This window comes from Enhydra lutris, unplaced genomic scaffold (assembly GCF_002288905.1).
Source record: "Enhydra lutris kenyoni isolate GAN:26980312 unplaced genomic scaffold, ASM228890v2 scaffoldscaffold1, whole genome shotgun sequence".
Lineage (NCBI taxonomy): Eukaryota > Metazoa > Chordata > Mammalia > Carnivora > Mustelidae > Enhydra > Enhydra lutris.
In genome coordinates, this window is record NW_019154085.1 from 95,261,894 (window position 1) to 95,283,768 (window position 21,875).

A 21,875-nucleotide genomic window follows, 5' to 3' on the forward strand; every position below is an offset into this window, starting at 1 on the left:
GAGGGAGAAGCAGGCTCCCCGCCGAGCAAGGAGCCTAATGCGGGACTCGATCCCAGGACGCTGGGATCATGACCTGAGCCGAAGGCAGCTGCTTACCCAACTGAGCCACCCAGGCGTCCCTCTTTAATAAATTTAAACTACACCAAGAATAAGTAGACTACTAACCATCTTTTTCTGTATTAATTGCCAGGCCCTAAAATAAAATAGCCTAAAGCTATTCTCAGATTCATAGAAACAGCTTCTTTCAAAATAAAGCCTGTAAAGTCTTAAAATTATATGATTTTTGTTGTTGTTGTTTTTTGTTTTTTGTTTTGTTTGACAGGGAAAAGAGAGCCAGAGAGCACAAGCATGGGCAGGAGGAGGGGGTGGTGCGGACGTGGAGCTGGCAATGGCAGAAGGGAGAAGCAGACTCCCCACCAAGCAGGGAGCCCAATGTGGGACTTGATCCCAGGACTCTGGGATCATGACCTGAGCCAAAGACCTACACTTAATGAACTGATCCACCAGACGCCCCTGATAATGATCTTTTTTTATCTAATTTTTTAATTAGGAAGTATTCCAAACATGCCAACCAGATTAGATCATGATGAAAAGGTCATCCCTGAACTTGCCACCCAGCTTTATCAAATCTTAACATGGTCATATTTGCTTTCAAGTACTTTATTTTCTTTTTTTAGGGGAAACAAAGTAGCCTGTGTACCCACTCTGATCCTATTCTTTCCTACCATAGTCGTGACTATTATATGAATTCAGTGTTTTTTTTTTTTAATTTTTTCATGTTCTCATATTTTAACTAAATACTTACCTTTCTATTAATATTACCTAGTATTGTTTGCAGATTTATTTGATATTATTCTGGGATTTTGATTGGCATCAAAAAGTCCAGTGAATGAACATTGTATAGTCTTCCAGTGAATGAACATTGTATAACCCTTCAATTTTGGTATTTTTTAAATTGTTAAATATATTGGTACTCTTTACTATCTTTGAAAATTGTTCTTTGATTTTTAGTTTATGCTGGAGTAACTTACTACTTTTTTTCTATTGGGAATGGTATATTTTTTCCAACATTTTAATTGTGTGTTACTAAGGCATAAGAACACTATTAGTTACCAGTTTTTAATACGTTTTTGTGTGTGTGCAGCAACATACCTGAATCTGTAATTTGTATTGACTGTCTTGTATTTTCAAAGTAGACAGATAAGAAGAAGGGTGGCACAGGAATAGAAGGTATGTATTCTGTGGCTCTACTGCCTAGATTCACATCCTGATTTTGCTGTTCACTAGCTGTATAACTTTGGGTGATTTGCTTATCCTCAATTTTCCTCATTTGCATAATCCTATCTCATGGGACTATTGTGGGTTTTAAGACACCTAAAACCCTTATAACAGTGTTTGGTACCTAATAACTGGCAGATAAGGAGTTTCATCTCTTCTGTCTAATTCTTACATTTACTTATTACATTAGTTATGCCCTCGAGTAGAAGGTTGAGTAAAAGCAGTGATGGGACCATGCTTTTCTTGGTTGTTACTTAATTTAAATACTTGTAAAGTCTCAAGATTAAGTGTGATATTTTCTGTAGATTTTTAATAGATGCCTTTTGTCAGATTAGTGAAGATTCCACTTGTTAAGAGTTTCTGTTATAAATGTTGAATTTGTCAAATACTTTTTCTGTATTTGCAATTTTTTTCTTTTAGTTTGAATATGGTAGATGGCAGTAATAGAAATTCCTGATATTTTTTAGAACAAATAGTATTTGATGACTACATGCTACCTTATGTATATATGTACTACTGAATTCAACTTGCTAACATATACATAAAAATTCACTTACCTTAAATATGTTATTTTTATTAATTTGGGTAATTTTATACAGTGAAGTAAGCTGTACCATAATCAAACTGCAGAACATTTCATTGCCATAGCAAGTTCCATAGTACATCTTTCTAGTCAGTCTCCACCTCTGGCAACTAAAGATCTACTTTAATTACAATTGTTTTGCCTTTTCTAGAATTCCATATAAATGGAATGATATAATAGTCTTTTGTGCTTGATTTCTTTCTTTAAGCATTATGTTTTTGAGATACATCCATGTTGCATGTTCTAATAGTTTTTGTTTTTGGTTTTCTTTGGAGAAGGGGAGAAGGGGAGAGAATCTTGAGCAGGCTCCACACCCAGTGTGCAGCAAAAAATCAGGGCTCAATCTTACAGCCCTGAGATCATGACCTAAGCTGAAATCAAGAGTCAGATGCTCAACCAACTGAGCCACCCAGGTGCCCCAGTATGTTTCTCTATATTGATCAATAGTATTCCATAGAATAGATATGCCATAATTTACTTACCCATTCAGTTGATAGACATGTAAGTGGTATCCAGATTTTAATATATAATAAATAATGCCCCTATGAACATTGGAAGTCTTGTGTGGACATGTTTTCTTTTCTTTTTTCTTTTTTTTTTTTTTTTTTTTTTTTTGTACATACCTAGGAGTGAAATTTCTGAGTAATACTGGAAGTGTGTTTTTAATTTTGTAAGATACTGCCAGTCTGTTTTCCAAAGTAGCTGTGCCATTTTGCATTTCTACTAGCAGGGAATGAAAACAAGCTGCTCCACATCATCACCAACACTTAGACGTATCAGGCTTTTTAATTTTAGCTGTTGTAGTGATTATATAGTAGTATCTCATTGTGGCTCTAATTTGCATTTCCCTACGGGTTAGTGATGTTAAGCATCTTTTCATGTGCTTATTGGCTATATCTGTATCTTTGTGGAAGTGTCTTCATAGCTTTTGCCCATTTGTTTTATTGGGTTGACTTTCTTCTACTTGAGTTATAAGAACTCTATATATTCTGAATATGAGTCCTCTGACAGATCAGATATATATGTTTGGCAGCTAGTTTCTTCCAGTCTGTGGCTTGCCTTTTTTTTTTCTTAACTACCTTTCAGAGAGCAAAAGTTTTTAATTTTATGGTTGTGCTTATAATCTGTTTTAAGAAATCTCTGCCTCAGGGGCACTTGGGTGGCTCAGTGGGTTAAAACCTCTGCCTTCGACTCAGGTCATGATCCCAGGGTCCTGGGATCGAGCCACACATCAGCCTCTCTGCTCAGCAGGGAGCCTGCTTCCCCCTCTCTCTCTGCCTGCCTCTCTGCCTACTTGTGATCTCTCTGTCAAGTAAATAAATAAAATCTTAAAAAAAAAAATCTCTGCCTCAGCCAATGTCACAAGTGTTTTATGTTTTCTTCTATCATTTTAGTAATTTGAGCTCTTACATTTAGGTCTATGATCCATTTTGAGTTAATTTTTGTATATGGTATTTGTCAGGGTCAAGTTTCTTCCCCCCCTCAACCCCCCCATACTGATGTTTAGTTAATTCAGCACTGTTTGTTGAGAAGACTGTCCTTTCCCTATAGAATGACCTTAGCACCTTTGTAGAAAAGAGTTGACCCTATAGGTGTGGGTCTATTTCTAAACTCTGTTCTATTCCATTGACCAATATTGTGTATTCTTGCACAACTACTATAGTGCCTTACTTTTTGCAGTTTTAAGTAAACCTTGAATCAGGGAGTTTAAGTCCTCCAGTCTTGTTCCTCTTTTTCAGGATTTTTTCAGGATATTCTAAGTCCTGTGACTTTTCACTTTTTCTATTGTGTCAATTTCTTTTCAAAAAGTCTGCTAAGATTTTGATTTGGATTGTATTGATTCTATAGATCAAGTTGAGGAGAATTGCTATCTTACCAGTTTGAGTCTTCTAATCTATGAATATGAAATATCATCTCATTTATTTTTAGGTCTTCAATTTCCCCTTGCAGCATTTATTGTAGTTTTTGGTGTTCCATGTACTAGTTCATCACATACCTGTAAATCTAACCGTGTGTTTCTGGAAAAGATGTATATTCTGTCCTTGTTGAGTATACTATAGAAATAGTGTTGATGGTGTTGTTCAGAACTTCCATCCTTGCTGGGTTTTTTGTCTAGTCCCATCCATCACAGAAATTGGACAGAAGATTTTGGAATTTCCTGTTTCTCCTTTTAATTATGTAAAATTTTGATTTGAGTATTTAGAAGCTCTTTGTATCTGTTATTAGGCATATAATACTATTACAATTTTTATATATTTCTGATGAATTTACCCTTTTAGCTGACGAAATGTCACTTTATAATTGTGGTATGGCTCTCTCTTAAAATCTGTTTGATCTGATCTTATAGCTGTTAACATCTTCTTGTGCTTTTTTTTTTTTTTTTAAGGTTTTATTTTATTTATTTATTTATTTATCTGACAGGGAGACAGCGAGAGAGGGAACACAAGCAGGGAAACTGGGAGAAGGAGAAGCAGGCTTCCCACTTAGCAGGGAGCCTAGTGTGGGGCTCGACCTTAGTACCCTGGGATCATGACCTAAGCCAAAGGCAGACGCTAAATGACTGAGCCACCCAGGCGCCCTGTGCTTATTGTTTGCACAGATCTTTCCTCATCATTTACCTTCAGCCCACCTGTATTTGTGTTTAGTGGGTTTCTTACAGACAGCGTATAGTTGGGTCTTGTTTACACATTCTGACAATCTCTACATTTTTTTATAAAGTTTTTTTTTAAGATTTTATTTATTTATTTGACAGACAGAGATCACAAGTAGGCAGAGAGGCAGGCAGAGAGAGAGGGGGAGGCAGGCTCCCTGCTGAGCAGAGAGCCCAAAGCAGGGCTCGATCCCACGACCCCAGAATCATGACCCAAGTCGAAGGTGAAGCTTTAACCCACTGAGCCACCCGCCCCATGACAATCTCTGTATTTTAATTGAAAAGTTTGTCTGAAAAGATTTAATGTAGTTGTTTATATGGTTAGATTTGTATCTACCATTTAATGTTTCCTACTTGCCTCCTCTGTTTTGGTTCCTGTTTTTCCTGCCTTTTTTTTAATGACTTTAAATATTTTTTTTAGTATTTTACTTTCCTATTGGTATTTTAATTGAACTTCTTTGTATTGTTTTTTAGTGGTTGCTCTAGAGACTATACTGTACATTCTTAACTTTTATAGTCCACTTAATATTTACTAATTTTATATTTAAGGAATTTATGTCTCTACTTATAGCCATTGTTTTCTTTTTTATATTTTTTCTCCAGTTTGGGTATCTATGGCATATCAGCCTCTGATTTTTGAAAAGGTTTGTTTGAGGAGTGCCTGGATGGCTCCATCAGTTAAACGTCTGACTCTTGATTTTGGCTCAGGTCATGATCTCCAGGTCGTGAGATTAAGCCCTGTGTTGGGCACTGCACTCACTGTGGAGTCTGTTTGACGTTCTCTTTCCCTATCCTTCTACCCCTCCCCCTGCTCTGCTCTCTCTAAATAAATAAGTAAATACACAAATAAAATCTTTTTAAAAAAAGGTTTATTTGAGATAGAAAGTTTTATATTTAATGGGATAAGGTTCACTGTATTCTCCTAGGGTTTTAAAAAATTTTAACTTTGGGGCGCCTGGATGGCTCAGTGGGTTAAAGCCTCTGCCTTCGGCTCGGGTCATGATCCCAGGGTTCTGGGATTGAGCCCCGCATTGGGCTCTCTGCTCAGCAGGGAGCCTGCTTCCCTTCCTCTCTCTCTCTCTCTCTCTCTCTGCCTGCCTCTCTGCCTACTTGTGATCTCTGTCAAATAAATAAATAAATAAATAAATAAAAATTTTTAACTTCATCTTCTTGCATCTTTTTTCTCTTTCTTTAATCCGTAAGGTCTTATTAGACGTTTGTCTATTTTTTAAATCTCTTCACCTAATATCTTCAACTTTTGATCCTATAAATCCTCTCTGGGCTTTTGTTGTTGTTGTTGTTGTTGTTCATTAATTTCTGCTTTTGTGTCATTTTCCTTCCCTCTGCTTTAAGGTTTTTTTCCCCCTAGTTTGCTAAGTTTAAGCTTTCTGTTTTTATATTCTGTAGTTAATATACTGACTTGTTTTTGTCAAGTTTTGTGCCATTTTTTATACCTGTATGTTTCAGCTGGGTTCACTTTTCTTCTTTAGTACTTATATTATTTAGTATTCCTCCCTTTAATATTTCTTTAAGTTAGACCCGTTGATTATAAATGCCAAAAAGTCCTGTCCTCTTGAATGATAGTTTGGCTCAGTATAAAATTCTAGGTTGGCAGTTATTTTTCCCTTAGGTCTTTAAAATATTATACTATTAAACTCTCTTGTTGTCTGTGAACAGTTTACTATCAGTATACTTGTTTTTCCTTTGTAATCTGGCCTCTTTCCTTGGAAGGTTTTAAGTTGCCTCTTTATTTTTGATATTCTACCAATTTGTGATCTGTTTAACAGTTACTCACCTTGCTTAGTAATGAATGTAATGAATGTGCTTTTTGTCTAAGACCCACATCTATTTTTCAATTAAGAAAACTTCTCAGCTAGTATCTCTTCAATATTGCTTCTTTAACATTTGCTCCATTTTTTATTAAACTCTGGTTGGCTGAATTTGGGCCTCTAACTATTCTGTTAGGTCTCTAACTAGTCTCATATTTTCCATCTTTGTCTCTGTTCTGTGTTCTGATTGAGTTCTTCAGTGCTGTCTTCTAATTTATTTACTCTTCAAATATGCCTAGTCTAAAATTAACCCCATTTATTGCATTTTTTCAGTGACTATATTTTTTAGTTCTAAAATTACTTCATTTATGACTATTTTTGTTCATATATTCTTTGGTGGGAGTTATACCATCATTTATGCTTTCAATAAATGTTTTATCATACTGTCCTACAAAATATTTTTACCTGGTTTTATTTTTTGTTCTTGACATGTCCACATAGAAGGACTTATCACATGTAAACCCTATGGACTATCTTGAGGAGGATGATTATAACACGAAAGAAGAAAATAATATATGAACAATAAGTAAATGCTCTCTCCTAGCACAGTAGTTTTCATACTGAATTATTGCCCAGTTGGCTTTTGCAGTGGCTGAGGGTAGCAGGCTCCACAGGAGTTTCTCTCTTTGGCTATTGAATGGAGCAACAAAGGATTCTAGGGTAGAATCAGATTTGTTATGAGGCTTTTGCCAGGGACAGTCTCTTGTATTATGTAACTCCCTGTATTTCAGATTTCTTTTTTTCTCTGTAACTTACAGTTAAAAGCACTTTATGAAATAAAACTTCATAGTTAACTTGGGCTGAAACATGAGTACAAGACTTCTAAGACTTCTAAATTTCTTTTTACTTGAAGTAAATGTTTCTATATAATACATTATTATACACTTGAGTTACATAAGAATATATTTTTCAGCAAACAAGCTCCTATAAGCATTGGAAGGTGGTTTTTAAGGGGAAGGGCGTTCTTTATTCTTCCAGTTTTATTGAAATATAACTGATATATCTGGAAGTATTTAGACCATTAAAATATTCTTTTGCATGGGTCAGCCTGGTCTTCTTTTTAAGGCTGCAGTTATAGACTCAGTGATACTGGCTTTAGCACTAATTGTAGAGAAAATAGAACATTCCCCTAATTTCTGTTTTAATTCACCCTGCTGGTATTTGAAGATTAATCTAGATTTTGAGTTGTATTTTTTATCTGGTGGCTTCAGTTTCTCAAAAGTCCAATAGACCCTGTTTAAAACAAACATTTTTATTTTGCCACTTTGTTCAAATGTCAACACCAACCACAAAGGACTATGGTTAACTCAGTAGTCAGAGTAGCCCTTTGTTCAACTGTGTGATACATTACCTCCCCAGCACAGCAGAGCCCACACCATCTGCCCCTTGATGTTCTGACCCTTCTTCAGACAAGCTGCATTTGTCATTCCTTCCCTTTGCTCAGCCATAAAATATTTTCTTTTTATCTCATGGGACCCTGGAAAAGCTCCTTCAACCCTTCCTTTCCTACACTTGCATCTGTCTTCCAAGATCCCGCACACTTAGAAGAATGGTTCTTCTGCTCCCAAGTGTCAGGGTTGGACAGGAAACCCTGAGATGGCAAATGAAAAGATTACTCCAGATACCTTAGCAGGAGAAAGGAGAGGTTTGGGGACTGGATGCTCTAGTGGCAAAAGGCCTTGAGCCAAGCTTTGCCTCCACTTTTATTGGGGTCTTATCAATACACCAAGTGCAAGTGCAAAACAAGAAGGAAAGTATACTTTAAAGGTCAGGACAATGATTGTCAGTCTGTGTGTGATAAGGGCAAGCAGTGCTTGCGATGTGTGTGCAAGGCAAGGAGTTTGTAAAGTACGTGACCACCCGAGGTGCCTGTTTTTCTTCTAAATTTAAACATTTACTCCATAGATCAGAACCTTGAGCCGCAGTAAGAATCTGGCTGCTTTCAGCCAAGAAACTTCAAAGGAGGCCCAGCGTTCCAGGCACTCCTCCATTCCTTTTCAATTAGTCCCATCCAGGGAGGCATATACAAGTCAGATATTGTCTATCCAGGCACGTGTGAATCCCACACCCACAATGGCTCAGGATTGTCTAAATATTGATCTATCCAATTGACTATACCCCAGGCTATTCAACCCATAGAAAACTATATACCGCTTTACTATTAAGACCACATGGTTTTGCACCTAATTTTTGTCTAAAATTCTTGTTACTCTTCATTCCTGTTGTTTTTCCAAATGGATTTTTTAAACAATTTGGTGTGGGAATGGGGAATTAAAAAACTTTGAGTTCAGTCCTGATAGGAAATAGGTGTGCAATTGAGGCTCAGATCTCTTCATCTGTATAGTAGTTAATTTCTACCTTGCAGGATTGTGGGGACCAAATAAGAGACACAGGTAAAAAGCTCCTTTGTAGTTCTATGCATATAAAATATATTCTCTGAACAGGTATTGTTAATGCTAAGGGCAAGGACCACATCTTAAACTTTTTGTAGCCCCATATTCATAGCAAAATGATGAATACATGGCTTGTGCCTGATACTATTTACAAATTAACTGGCTAATTTTGGTAGTTCAGGGATGAAACTTAATAATTAGCCCAGGATAAAATGTTTTTATACAAGAATTTATTTTTACGTCCACATCTGGCTGTATATTGTGTTCATTTAAATCTGACTATGTGTGTATCTATTTAGTTGAAAGACCAAAGTGTGACCCAGAGAACTTTAGATCTAAACAAGCCATCTGGCTAAGAGTGGTACCCACAAATTTGTAAAGTCTTACTGGTTTTTTTGTACACTCGTTCTTCAAATCATTGTTTGTTTGTTTCGCTTAATTAAAATGAACCACCAGACCCTTAATTGCTGCTCAGAGAGATGGACTGGTGGCTGCTGTTGTTCTTAATAGATCAAGATGTCATTATGTCCCTAGAGCAAGTAAACATTCTGTCTACTTACAACATGAGTAATCTTTAGGGAACTCTTTTTCCAAGTAACTTTTTAAAACCTTATCTCTTCAAGATTTTCAACTTCTCTGGCAATCAGATTGAAACACCAGCAAGATATCAAACTGGCAATGATAAGACATAGACAGAGAATTGGAAACTTGGAGTCACTGTTGATGAAGTGTAAACTGGCACTCAGCCAGCATGACTAGAAGACAGTTTAGCAGCACATATTAAAATGTGAAGGTGCATAGCCTCTGACCCGTTATTGTTAGAATTTTTCCTAAGAATACAGGTGCACAGAAAAAGATGTTATAAGGATATTTATTGCAGTATTGTTTATACCAGTAGAAAAAATGCAAAAAAAAAATTTCCATTAAATAATGCTATTGTCTATGTTATAGAATGTTAATCAGTCATTGGAAAACACAATACAGGCAGTCCTTGCTTTGCACAGTTGTATAGGACCCTAAAAATAACCATACAAACTAAATTGCAAAGTAATGTTAAAAAAGGGGGGAATTAGGATTTTCAATGACCTTTCAAATTTGTCAAACAAAAAATAGGAAACTAATGTTTATTTAGTATGTTTTAATTTAAAATATTACAATATTGAGAACTCAGTTGTTTTATTCCTTTGCAAGAAAACTTAGCAAGATTAATTTGAACAGTGCTCCTCTTCTTCTAGTCATATAACTTCCAGTAACTTTCAGTAAGGAGTTACCATCTCTCCTATGCTTTGGTGAACTACTATACTACTTCCTAAGTTCAGATAGCCTTCCACACTTTATCCTTTGTACTTGCAGTGTCATGAAATATCCGCAAGTGTTCCTTGAAGGTGAAACATTTTGTTGTTGTCACTTCCTCTGCGATATCTTCATCCCTTCAATCACAACTACTTTCCTTGTTTATGTCAATAAGTTAATTTTTACTAAGTTCCTCTGGCTGCATATCTGCAGTTTCTCAAAGAGGGCTGTGTCACCATTTCTATTTCTATTATGATTTCACTTAGGGAGTTAGGGAGTTAGGTTTTCCTTTGTGTGGGGAAGAGGCAGACAGAGGGAGAAGCAGTCTCCCTGCTGAGCAAGGAGCCCTATGTGGGACTCCATCCCAGGACCCTGGGATCATGAGCTGAGCCAAAGGCAGATACTTAACCAAGTGAGCCACCCAGGAGTCCCTCTTTGCCTTACTTTCATCTTTCTTAGCCGGTCCCTCTTTCAGTTATCTGCTTTTGTAAAATGTCATGTGGGTTCATTAGTGGGAGACAAGGAGGCAACACAGCTACACACTTTGCTGTCTATATGTACTAAAAACATGTGCAGTGACCAATCACTGGCAGACTTTGAAAGAAGTCTGATGATTGATCACTGAACATGATGAACATCTGTTATTTGTGGAATGATTTGTGGACTGGAGAGCTAGCAGTGAAGGTTGTATTTTATGCAATTACTCATAGTTAATATACCATGATAACTGGAATTTGAACCATGTTGTTAGAAGACTGGTGTAATTTAACAAAACAGTGGTTACTGAGAGTCGTATATATCAGAACCATGCAAAGCCAGGACTACACATATTTATAGTGATTGTTATTGAAAGTTCTGTATGTGAGCTGGGCATTCTTTTTTCCCCTCCCCCCTTGTCCCCACTCTCTGCCCTTTTCCACTCTGATGAGTGCCGGGGGAGGCCAACTTCTATAGACTGCACCAACCAAGTACCCTTCTCAATGGCTTCTAATTGGATTTGGTCTTTGGAAAGCACCAATAGGAGATCAAATGGGAAAAGAAGAGAAAGGTCGGGATATTTATTTTCTTTCTCTGTTGAGCCATGTTTCAGCCATTTCTGCTCTTCTGAAGGCCACAGCCTGTGCTGAGCAGAAGGTCACAGCTCCTTCCATATAGCCACAGCTGCTTCTTAGATTCCAGTTACTACTCTGTCTCTTTGCTCTTTTAGGTCTAGAGGTCATCATAACTTCCTATAGTTGCTACTTCTAGAGTACATCACAATCCCTTTCTATTTTCTTTAAAGCTTCCCAAACCTTTGTCTATGACCATTTGACAAAACTGTCTTCAAGCATACCTGTGGTTCCCATCAGGACTGTAACCTAGATACCATGTCACACTGTTTATGGGAAATTATATGTACATATCCAACTATGTGTGTGCACTCAGAGAGGTCTGAAAGGGTATAAACAGTAACATCATTTTTTTAAAAGATTTTATTTGTTTATTTGACAGAGAGCACAAGTAGGGGTAGCAACAGGCAGAGGGAGAGGGAGAAGCAGGCCCCCCCGCCAAGCAGGGAGCCTGATGTGAGTCTCAATCCCAGGACCCTGGGATCATGACCTGAGCCAAAGGCAGACATTTAACGACTGAGCCCCCCCAGAGACACCCAGTAACATCATTTTTAACTCTATGCCTTTTTCCTATGTGCTTTTTTTTTTAAATTATTTTATTTATTTATTTGACAGAGAGAGAGATCACAAGTAGGTAGAGAGGCAGGCAGAGAAGGGGTGGGGGGAGTAGGCTCCCTGCTGAGCAGAGAACCCAATGCGGGGCTCGATCCTAGGACCCTGAGATCATGACCTGAGCTGAAGGCAGGGGCTTAACCCACTAAGCCACCCAGGTGTCCCAACGTGCTTTTTTTTTTTTAAATTAACATATAATGTATTATTTGTTTCAAGGGTACAGGTCTGTGAATCATCAGTCTTAAACAATTCACAGCACTCACCATAACACATACCTTCCCCAATGTCCATCACCTAGCCACCCTATCCCTCCTATGTGCTTTTAAAAATAAGTAGATGACATACACTGATAAATTATTTCAGCTTCTGAAATAGTTAATCCATTTTTCTAATTTAGTTAAATCTTTACAGAAATAGTTTTCAAATTAACTAGAGGCATACCTTGGTGATCCTGCAGATCAGTTCCAGACCACCAAAATAAAGTGAATATCTCAATAAAGCAAGTCAAATGAGGGTTTTCTTTTTTGTTTTCTCAGTGTATATAAAAGTTATGTTTATACTATATTGTAGTCTGTTAAGTGTGCAATATGTCTAAAAAGAATGTGGATCCCTTAATTTAAAAGTACATTGTTGCTGGGGCCCCTCAGTGGCACAGCTGGTTAAACGTCCAACTCGGTTTCAGCTCAGGTCATGATGTCTGCATTATGACATCAAGTCCTGTATCAGGCTCCAAAGTCAGCAAGGAGTCTGCTAAAGTTTCTCTCTCCCTCTGACCCTCCCCACTTGCTCTCTCTCTCTCTCTTTAAAAAAATAAAAAATAAATAAAAGTTCTTTGGTGCTAAAGAATGCTAACCATCTTCAGCCAGTCATAATCTTTTTGCTGGTAGAGGGTCTTGTCTGACAGCTGCTGACTGTCTGCTCTCTGATCACAGTGGTGGTTACTAAAGGTTGGGGTGGCTGTGGCAGTTTCCTATAATTAAACTATAATGAAACTTGCTGCATCAATTGACTCCTTTGTGAACAATTTCTCTGTAGCATATGACACTATTTGATAGCATTTTACCCACAATTGAACTTCTTTCAAAATTGGAGACAATCCTCTCAAACTGTGCCACTGCTTTATTTAACTAAATTAATGTAATATTTTAAATTCTTTGTTGTCATTCCAACAACCTTCAAAGCATCTTCAGCAGGCATAGATTCCATCTCAAGAAACCACTTTCTTTGCTCATCCATAAGAAAGAACTCCTCATCCATAAAATTTTTATCATAAAGTAGAAGCAATAATGCAGCTAATGACATAATTTTCCCCCATCAGATTAACCGTGTTAATCTAGCTGAACCATTAGCCAGTGTTTTATCTGATACATTGGAAGGTGGGGGCGGGAAGGAGAAGAAGAACAGCAATTCAGCCACCTTTAGATTCCATTTCTAATTCTAGTTCTTGCTGTTTCCTCCAGTGAAGTTTGAACTGAAAGTCATCCATGAGGTTTGGAATAAACTTCTTCCAAACTCTTGTTCGTGATGATATTTTGACCCTTTCCTATGAATCATGAATGTTCTAATTGTTAGGGTCCTTAATCAAAGGAGCGAGACTGATACAAAGCGAAGGTCAAGCAAAGCTTTATTTCGCGCCAATCATCGAAAATCAAACTGACCAGTCAGGGCCGTCTCTTGCAAAGAGGCGACCCCTCCCAGCCTCAAAGACTAACTTTTATAGAGGTAGTTTAGCCAGGCTATACACAGGTGGCCAATGAGATTGCAATACACAGAGAAAATTGCACAGTCATGTTAGGTCACACACGGGCAGCCAATTGAATTACAATTCACCCTAGTAGATATATGCGTGCCCCACTGATTGGATGTCTCTACCTGGCCTGATCCGCCCTTGTATCTGGGCTTTGAAAGTAAGTTCCTCTGGGAGGGGCAGGGTCAATCTAAGTTTACTGCATAAGGTCAATCTAAGTTTACTGCGTAAACAACAAAATGGCTCCCTCTGATTAAGTAGGCCCTTACACTAATGGCATCAGGAATGGTGACTCCTTTTTAGAAGGTTTTCAATTGCCTTTCCCAGATCCATCAGGGGAATCACTATCTATGGCAGCTGCAGCCTTATGAAAGTATTTCTTAAACAATGAGACTTGAAAGTCAAAATTACTCCTTGATCCATAGGCTATGGCATGGATGTTGTGTTAGCAGGCATGAAAACATTCATCTCATTTCACATCTTCATCACAGCTCTTGGTCGACAAGAAGCATTGTCAATAAGCAGTAATATTTTTATAGGAATCTTTTGTTCTGAGCAGATGGTCTGAACAGTGGGCTTAAAATAGTCAGTAAAACATGTTGTAAATAAATGTGCTCTCTTCCAGTTTTGTTGTTTATAGACCACAGACAGAGTAGGTCGAGGATAATTTGTAGGGCTCTAGGATATTCAGAATTTATTCATGGGAAAGGGTCAAATGTCCTATCTGTTAGTGACAGAAATCAGTACTGAGCCCCAATATGGCACCATCTCTTGAGGAAATCAACCCTTCACCTATTAGCAAGTTGATTACATAGGACTCTTCCACCTAGAAAGAGCAGCAATTACCCTTGACTTGACTCAACACATACTTAAGGTATTGTTTTTTTCTTTCCTTTCCACAAAGCCTCATCTAGTAACAGTACCCAGCAGTTTACAAATTTTGATCTACCAACATGGAATCCCACACTACAACCCATACTAAGAGTCCTACTTTATATCAAAACAATAGGCACAATACCATGGGGTCTACTGATTGAGGAGTCTAGCACCTGGTTAAAAATCTATGCGTGATTTTTCAGGCCTGGCCATAGGTAATTACAAAGGCCTTACCTGGCTTGCCTCATAGGGGAAAGTTGCCCTCCCCACACCAGACTGGTGCATGGCCAGTGCATCACAATCTCTGAAGGGAGATGAATCTCTGAAGGTTTCAGACCCCTTTGGCTGATCATACTCTTCACATATTTGTATTCATAACTTTCATTCTTAGGTTTTTTCTATCTGAAGACTTGAGCAGAAGTGTTCTACAGGTCTGCTCAGACCTTCTTAGAGAGCAGGGGGGGTGCACCCTGCAGGTTCATCTCCACTAGCACAAGTTTGCCTGAGAATCAACACAACAGGCCTCTCCCCCGGAAGACCAGCACAAACCCCTTGCATGCACAAGTCTACTGATCATAAAGTGCTGCGTGACTTCAGCTCTAGGGGAAATAGGATCTAGCCTCTGTTTTATTTTTTATTTTATTTTATTTTTATTTTTGGATCTGCCTTTTATTTTTTAAAAGGTTTTATTTATTTATTTGACAGAGCACAAGCTGGAAAAGCAGAGGGAGAGGGAGAAGGGGGTTCTCTGCTGAGCAGGGACCCCAATGTGGGGCTCAATCCCAGGACACTGGGATCATGACCTGAGCCAAAGGCAGACACTTACCTGACTAAGCCAACTGGGCACCCTGGATCTAGCTTCTTTTAACAAGCAGACCAAAACGCACCTAGGATCTAGCGTCCCCTTTTCCCCAATGGACAAAATGACAAGACAGAAGCATTCACCCCCAAAAGAAAGAACAGGAAGAAGTAACGATCAGGGATCTAATCAATACAGATATAAGTAAGATGTCTGAACTAGAATTTAAAACAACAATTATAAACATACTGGCTGGGCTTGAAAAAAGCATAGATGACACTAGAGAATCCTTAACTACAGAGATAAAAGAACTAAAATCTACTCAGGCTGGAATTAAAAATACTAGAACTGAGATTCGAACCCAAATGGATGCTGTAAAAATGAAGATGAACAAAGCAGAAGAATAAATCAGTGATACAGAAGATTCGATTACACCTGGGTGGCTCAGTTGGTTAAGCATCTGGCTTTGGCTCAGGTCATGAGCCAAAGGAGTCTGGGATCGACTCCTGCATTGGGCTCCCTGCTCAGCAGGGAGTCTGCTTCTCCCTGTACCCCTCCCTCCTGCTTGTGATCTCTCTCTTTCATTCTCTCTCTCCCAAATAAATAAATAAATTCTTTAAAAAAAAAAAAAAAAAGATACAGGGGCACCTGGGTGGCTCAGTGGGTTAAGGCCTTTGGCTCAGGTCATGATCCCAGGGTCCCAGAATCAGGCCCCACATCGGGCTGTCTGCTCAGCAGGAAGCCTGCTTCCTCCTCTCTCTTTCTCCCTGCCTCTCCGCCTACTTGTGATCTCTGTCAAATAAATAAATAAAATCTTTTAAAAAATAAATAAAAATAAATTTAAAAATATACAATTATGGAAAATAATGAAGCTGAAGAGAAAAGGGAAAGAAAGGTATTGAATCATCAAAGTAGACTTAAGGAACTCAGCAACTCCTTAAGATGAAATAACATTTGTATCATAAGAGTCCCAGAAGATGAAGAAAGAGATAAAGGGGCAGAAGGTTTAGTTGAGAAAATTATAGCTTACAACCTCCCCTAATCTGGGTAAGGAAACAGACATTGAAATCCAAGAAACACAGAGAACTCCCACTAAACTCAACAAAACCCAGCCATCACCAAGACGTATGATAGTCAATTTCACAAAATACACAGAAAAGAAAAGAATCCTGAAAGCAGCAAGGGAAGAAAAGTCCTTAATCTACAAGGGACAATAGATCAGTTTCACAGCAGATCTCCACAGAAACGTGGCAGTCCAGAAGAAAGTGGCAGGATATACTCAATGTGCTGAATGGGAAAAATACACAGCCTGGAATACTTTATCTAGCAAGGCTGTTATTCAGAATAAAAGAAAAGATAAGGAGCTTCCCAGACAAATAAAAACTAAAGTTCATGACCACTATACCAGCCTTGCAGAAAATATTAAAGGGGATTCTTTGAGGAAAAAAGACCAAAAGCAGCAAAGACTAGAAAGGACCAGAGAACATCACCAGATACACCAACTTTACAGATAACACAATGGTACTAAATTTATATCCATCAATAATCATTCTGTATATAAATGTATTAAATGCCCCAATCAAAAGACACAGGGTGTCAGAATGAATTAAAAAAAAAAAAAAGACCCATCTACATGCTGCCAACAAGAGACTTATTTTAGAACTAAAGACAGCTGCAGATTGGAAAGTGAGGGGGTGGAGAACCATCTATCAATCAATGGATATCAAAAGAAAGCTGGAATAACCATACTTACATCAGACAAACTAAATTTTAAGCAAAAGACTGTAACGAGTTACATTATATCATAATTAAGGGGTCTACCTATCAAGAAGCTCTAACAATTGTAAATATTTATACCCCCCAACCTGGGAGCACCAAATATAGAAATATATAAATCAATTAATAATAAACATAAACTCATTGATAATACAATAATAACAGGGGGCTTTAACATTCCACTTATAGCATTGAACAGATCATCTAAGCAGAAAATCAACAAGGAAACAATGGCTTTGAATGTCACATTGCATGAGATGGACTTAACAGATATATTCAGAACATTTTATCCTAAAGCAGCAGAATCACATTTTCTTTGAGTGCACATGGAACATTCTCCAGAATACATCACATACTAGGTCACAAATCAGCCCTTGACAAGTGCAAAAAGATTGAGATCATACTATGCATATTTTCAGAACTCAGTGCTATGAAACTTGAAGTCAACCACGAGAGAAAATTTGGTAAGACCACAAATACATGGAGTTTATAGGACATCCTACTAAAGAATAAATAGGTTAACCAGTAAAATTAAAAAGAAATTAAAAATCCATGGAACCAAATGAAAATGAAAACACAACAGTCCAAGACCTTTGGGATGCAGAAAGGGAAGTATATCGCAATACAGGCCTACCTCAAGAAGCAAGAAAAGTCTCAAATACGTAACCTAACCCTACACCTAAAAGAGCTAGAAAACTAATAGCAAATAAAACCTAAGGTCAGTAGAAGAAGGAAAATAATAAAGATTAGAACACAAATATATGATTCAGAAACAACAACAGAAATAGAACAAATAAAACCAAGAGTTGGTTCTTTGAAAGAATTAATAAAATTGATAAACCCCTAGCCAGATTTATCAAAAAGGAAAGAGAAAGGACCCCAATAAATAAAATCATGAATAAAAGAGGAGAGATCACAACCACCACTGAACAAACAATTATTAGAGAATATTATAAGAGATTATATGCCAAAAAACTGGGCAATCTGAAAGAAATAGACAAATTCCTAGAAACATACAAACTACTAAAGCTGAATGGAAGAAACAGGAAATTTGAACAGACCCATAATCAGCCAAGAAATTGAATCAGTAATCAAAAATCTCCCAATAAACAGAAGTCCAGATCCAGATAGCTTCTTAGGGAAATTCTACCAAACATTTAAAGAAGAATTAATACCTATTCTTCTCCAATTGTCTCTCCTTTTTTTTTTTTTTTAAGATTTTATTTATTTATTTGACAGATGGAGAGAGCGCACAAGCAGTGGGAGTGACAGGCAGAGGGACAGGGAGAAGAAAGCTCCCCGCTGAGCAGAGAGCCCAAAGTGGGGCTTGATCCCAGGACTCTGAGATCATGACCTGAGCTGAAGGCAGACACCTAACCAACTGAACCTCCCAGGCGCCCCTCTTTTTTATTTTTTTAAGATTTTATTTACTTATTTGAGAGAGAAAGTGAGCAAGAGAGAGTGCAGGAGCAGAGGGAGAGGGAGCCAAAGACTCACCTGATGAACAGGGAGCCCAAAACTGGGCTCAATCCCAGGACCCTATGATCATGACCTGAGCCAAAGTCAGATGCTTAACCAAATGAGCCACCCAGGCGCCCCTTCTCAAATTGTTTCAAAAAGTAGAAATGGAAGTAAAACTACCAAACTCTTTTTATGAGACCAGCATTACCCTGATTCTAAAACCAAAGACCCCACTAAAAGGGAGAATTATAAGCCAACATCCCTGATGAACATGAATGCAAAAATTCTCAACAAGCTTTTAGCAAATCAACTCCAATAGTACATGGAAAGAATTGTTCACCAGGGCACCTGGGGACTCAGCTGAGCATCCATCTCCTGATTTTGGCTCACATCATGGTCTTGGAGTTACGGCATCCAACCCCCTGTTAGTTCTGAGCTCTGCATGGAGTCTGCTTAAGTTCTATCTCTCCCTCTCTTTCTGCCCCTCACACTGGTGCACTTGTTCACTCTCTCTCTCTCTCTCTGTTTGAGATTTTCTCTCTCCCTCTCTCACTAAAATGAATAAATCAATAAAATATTTAAAAAAAAAAAAAAGAATGGGGGCACCTGTGTGGCTCAGTTGGTTAAACATCTGCCTTCAGCTCAGGTCATGATCCCTGGGTCCTGGGATCAAGCTCCACCTCGGGCTCCTGCTCAGCAGTGGGGGCGTGCTTCTCCCTTTCCCTCTGCCCCCACTCCCCTTGCTTGTGCTCTCTCTGTATTAAATAAATAAATAAAATCTTTTTTAAAAAAGGAATTACCATGATCAAGTGGGATTTATTCCTAGGCTGCAGAGGTGGTTCAATATTCAATCCATCAACATGATACACAACGTCAATGAAAGAAAGGATAAGAACAATACGATCTTCTCAATAGATGTAGAAAAATCATTTAACCAAAAGCAACCATTCTTGATAAAAACCCTCAGCAAAGTAGGTATAGGTAGAACATACTTCGACATCATAAAGTTTACTACCACCCTCAATGGGGAAAAACTGAGAGTTTTTCCTCTATGGTCAGGAACAAGACAGGGATGTCCACTCTCATCATTACCATTTAACATAGTACTGGAAGTCTTAGCCTCAGCAGTCAGACAACAAAAAGAAAAGGCATCCAAATCAGCAAGGAAGAAGTCAAACTTTCACTATTTGCTGACAACATGATACTCTATATAGAAAACCCAAAGGACTCCACCAAAAAAATTGCTAGAACTAATACATGAATTCAGCAGTCCCTGGATATAAAATCAACATACAGAAATCTATTGCATTTCTATACACCAATGATAAAGCAGCAGAGAAAGAAATCAAGGAATTGATGCCATTTACAATTATGCCAAAAACAGTAAAATACCTAGGAATAAACCAAATCAAAGAGGTGAAAGATCTATACTCTGAAAACTACAAAACACTTATGAAAGAAATTGAAGAGGACACAAAGAAGTGAGAAAACATTCCATGCTCATGGGCTGGAAGAACAAACATTGTTAAAATGTCTATATTACCTAAAGCAACCTATACATTTAACACAATCCCTATCAAATACCACCAGCATTTTTCACAGTGCTAGAAATTTGTATGGAACACTCCTAAAATTTGTATGGAACCACAAAAGACCCCGAATAGCCAAAGCAATCTTGAAAAAGAAAAGCAAAGCTGGAGGCATCACAATTCCAGACTTCAAGCTATATTGCAAAACTGTAGTCATCAAGACAGTATAGTACTGACACAAAAACAGACACATAGATCAATGGAACAGAACAGAGAACCCAGAAATGGACCCACAACTCTATGGTCAACTAATCCTCAACAAAGCAGGAAGGAATATCTAATGTCAAAAAGACAGTCTCAGGGCACCTGGATGTCTCTGTCAGTTAAGCAGCTGCCTTTGGCTCAGGTCATGATCCCAGGGTCTTGGGGTTGAGACCCACATGGGGTTCCCTGCTTGGTGGGGAGCCTGCTTCTCCCTCTCCCTCTGCCTGCTGCCCCCCCCCCACTTGTGGTCGGTCTCTCTCTCTCTCTCTCTCTCTCTCCCTGTCAAACAAATATATAAAATCTTTTAGAAAAAAAGACAGTCTCTTCAACAAATGGTGTGGGGAAAACTGGACAGCAACCTACAGAAGAATGAAACTGGACCACTTTCTTATACCATACACAAAAATAAATTCAAAATGGATAAAAGATGTAAATGTGAGATAGGAAACCATCAAAACCCTAGAGAACACAGGCAGCCTCAGTCTTAGCAACTTACTACTCTGGAGGCAAGGGAAACAAAAACAAAAATGAACTGTTGGGGCTTCATCAACAGCCCATCAAGGAAACAATCAACAAAATTAAAAGGCAGCCTCTAGAATGGGAGAAGATATTGCAAATGACATATCCAATAAAGGGTTAGTATCCAAAATATATACAGACCTTACCAGATTCAACACCCAAAAAAACAAATAATCCACTTAAGAAATGGGCAAAAACCATGAATAGACACATTTGCAAAGAAGACATCCAGATGGCTAACAGACACATGAAAAGATGCTCAACACCATTCATCATTAGGGAAATGCAAATCAAAATCAAGATGAGTAACCACCTCACACTTGTCAGAATAGCTAAAATTAAACCACAGGGAACAATAGGTGTTGGCAAGGATGCAGAGAAAGGGGAATCCTCTTGCACTGTTGGTGGGAAAGCAAACTGATGCAGCCATTCTGGAAAACATTATGGGTTCCTCAAAAAGTTAAAAATAGAACTACTCTAGGACCCAACAACTGCACCACTAAGTATTTACCCAACAAATACAAAAATACAGATTCGAAGGGTACATGCACCTCAATATTTATAGCAGTATTATCAACAATAGCCAAACTATGGAAAGATCCCAAATGTTTACTGACTGATAACCAGATAAAGAAGATGTGGTATATAGATACAGCAGAATATTACTCAACCTTCAAAAAGAATGAAATCTTGCCATTTGCAATGACAAGGATGGAGCTAGGGTGTATTATGTTAAGAGAAAGAAGTCAGAAAAGACAGATACTATCAGTCATATGTGGGATTTAAGAAACAAAATAGGTAAACATATGGGAGAGAGAGAATGGAGGGGGGAAACAAACCAAACAATAATAGACTCAATAATAGAGAACAAACTGAGGGATGATGGAGGGAGTAGGTGGGGGATGGGTTAGATGAGTGATGGGTGATAGGTGATGGGTATTAAGGAGGGTACTTGCTATGATGAACACTGGGTGTTGTATGTAATTAATGAACCACTGAATTCTACTCCTGAAACCAATATTGCACCATACGTTAACTAACTAGAATGTAAATAAAAATTTGGGGAGAAAAAAAAATGGAAGAGAGAAGGGGGAAACCTTGAAGACACTTTTTCCTACACCAACTCAGTACTCCCCCCACCTCATTCTACCTTCCAC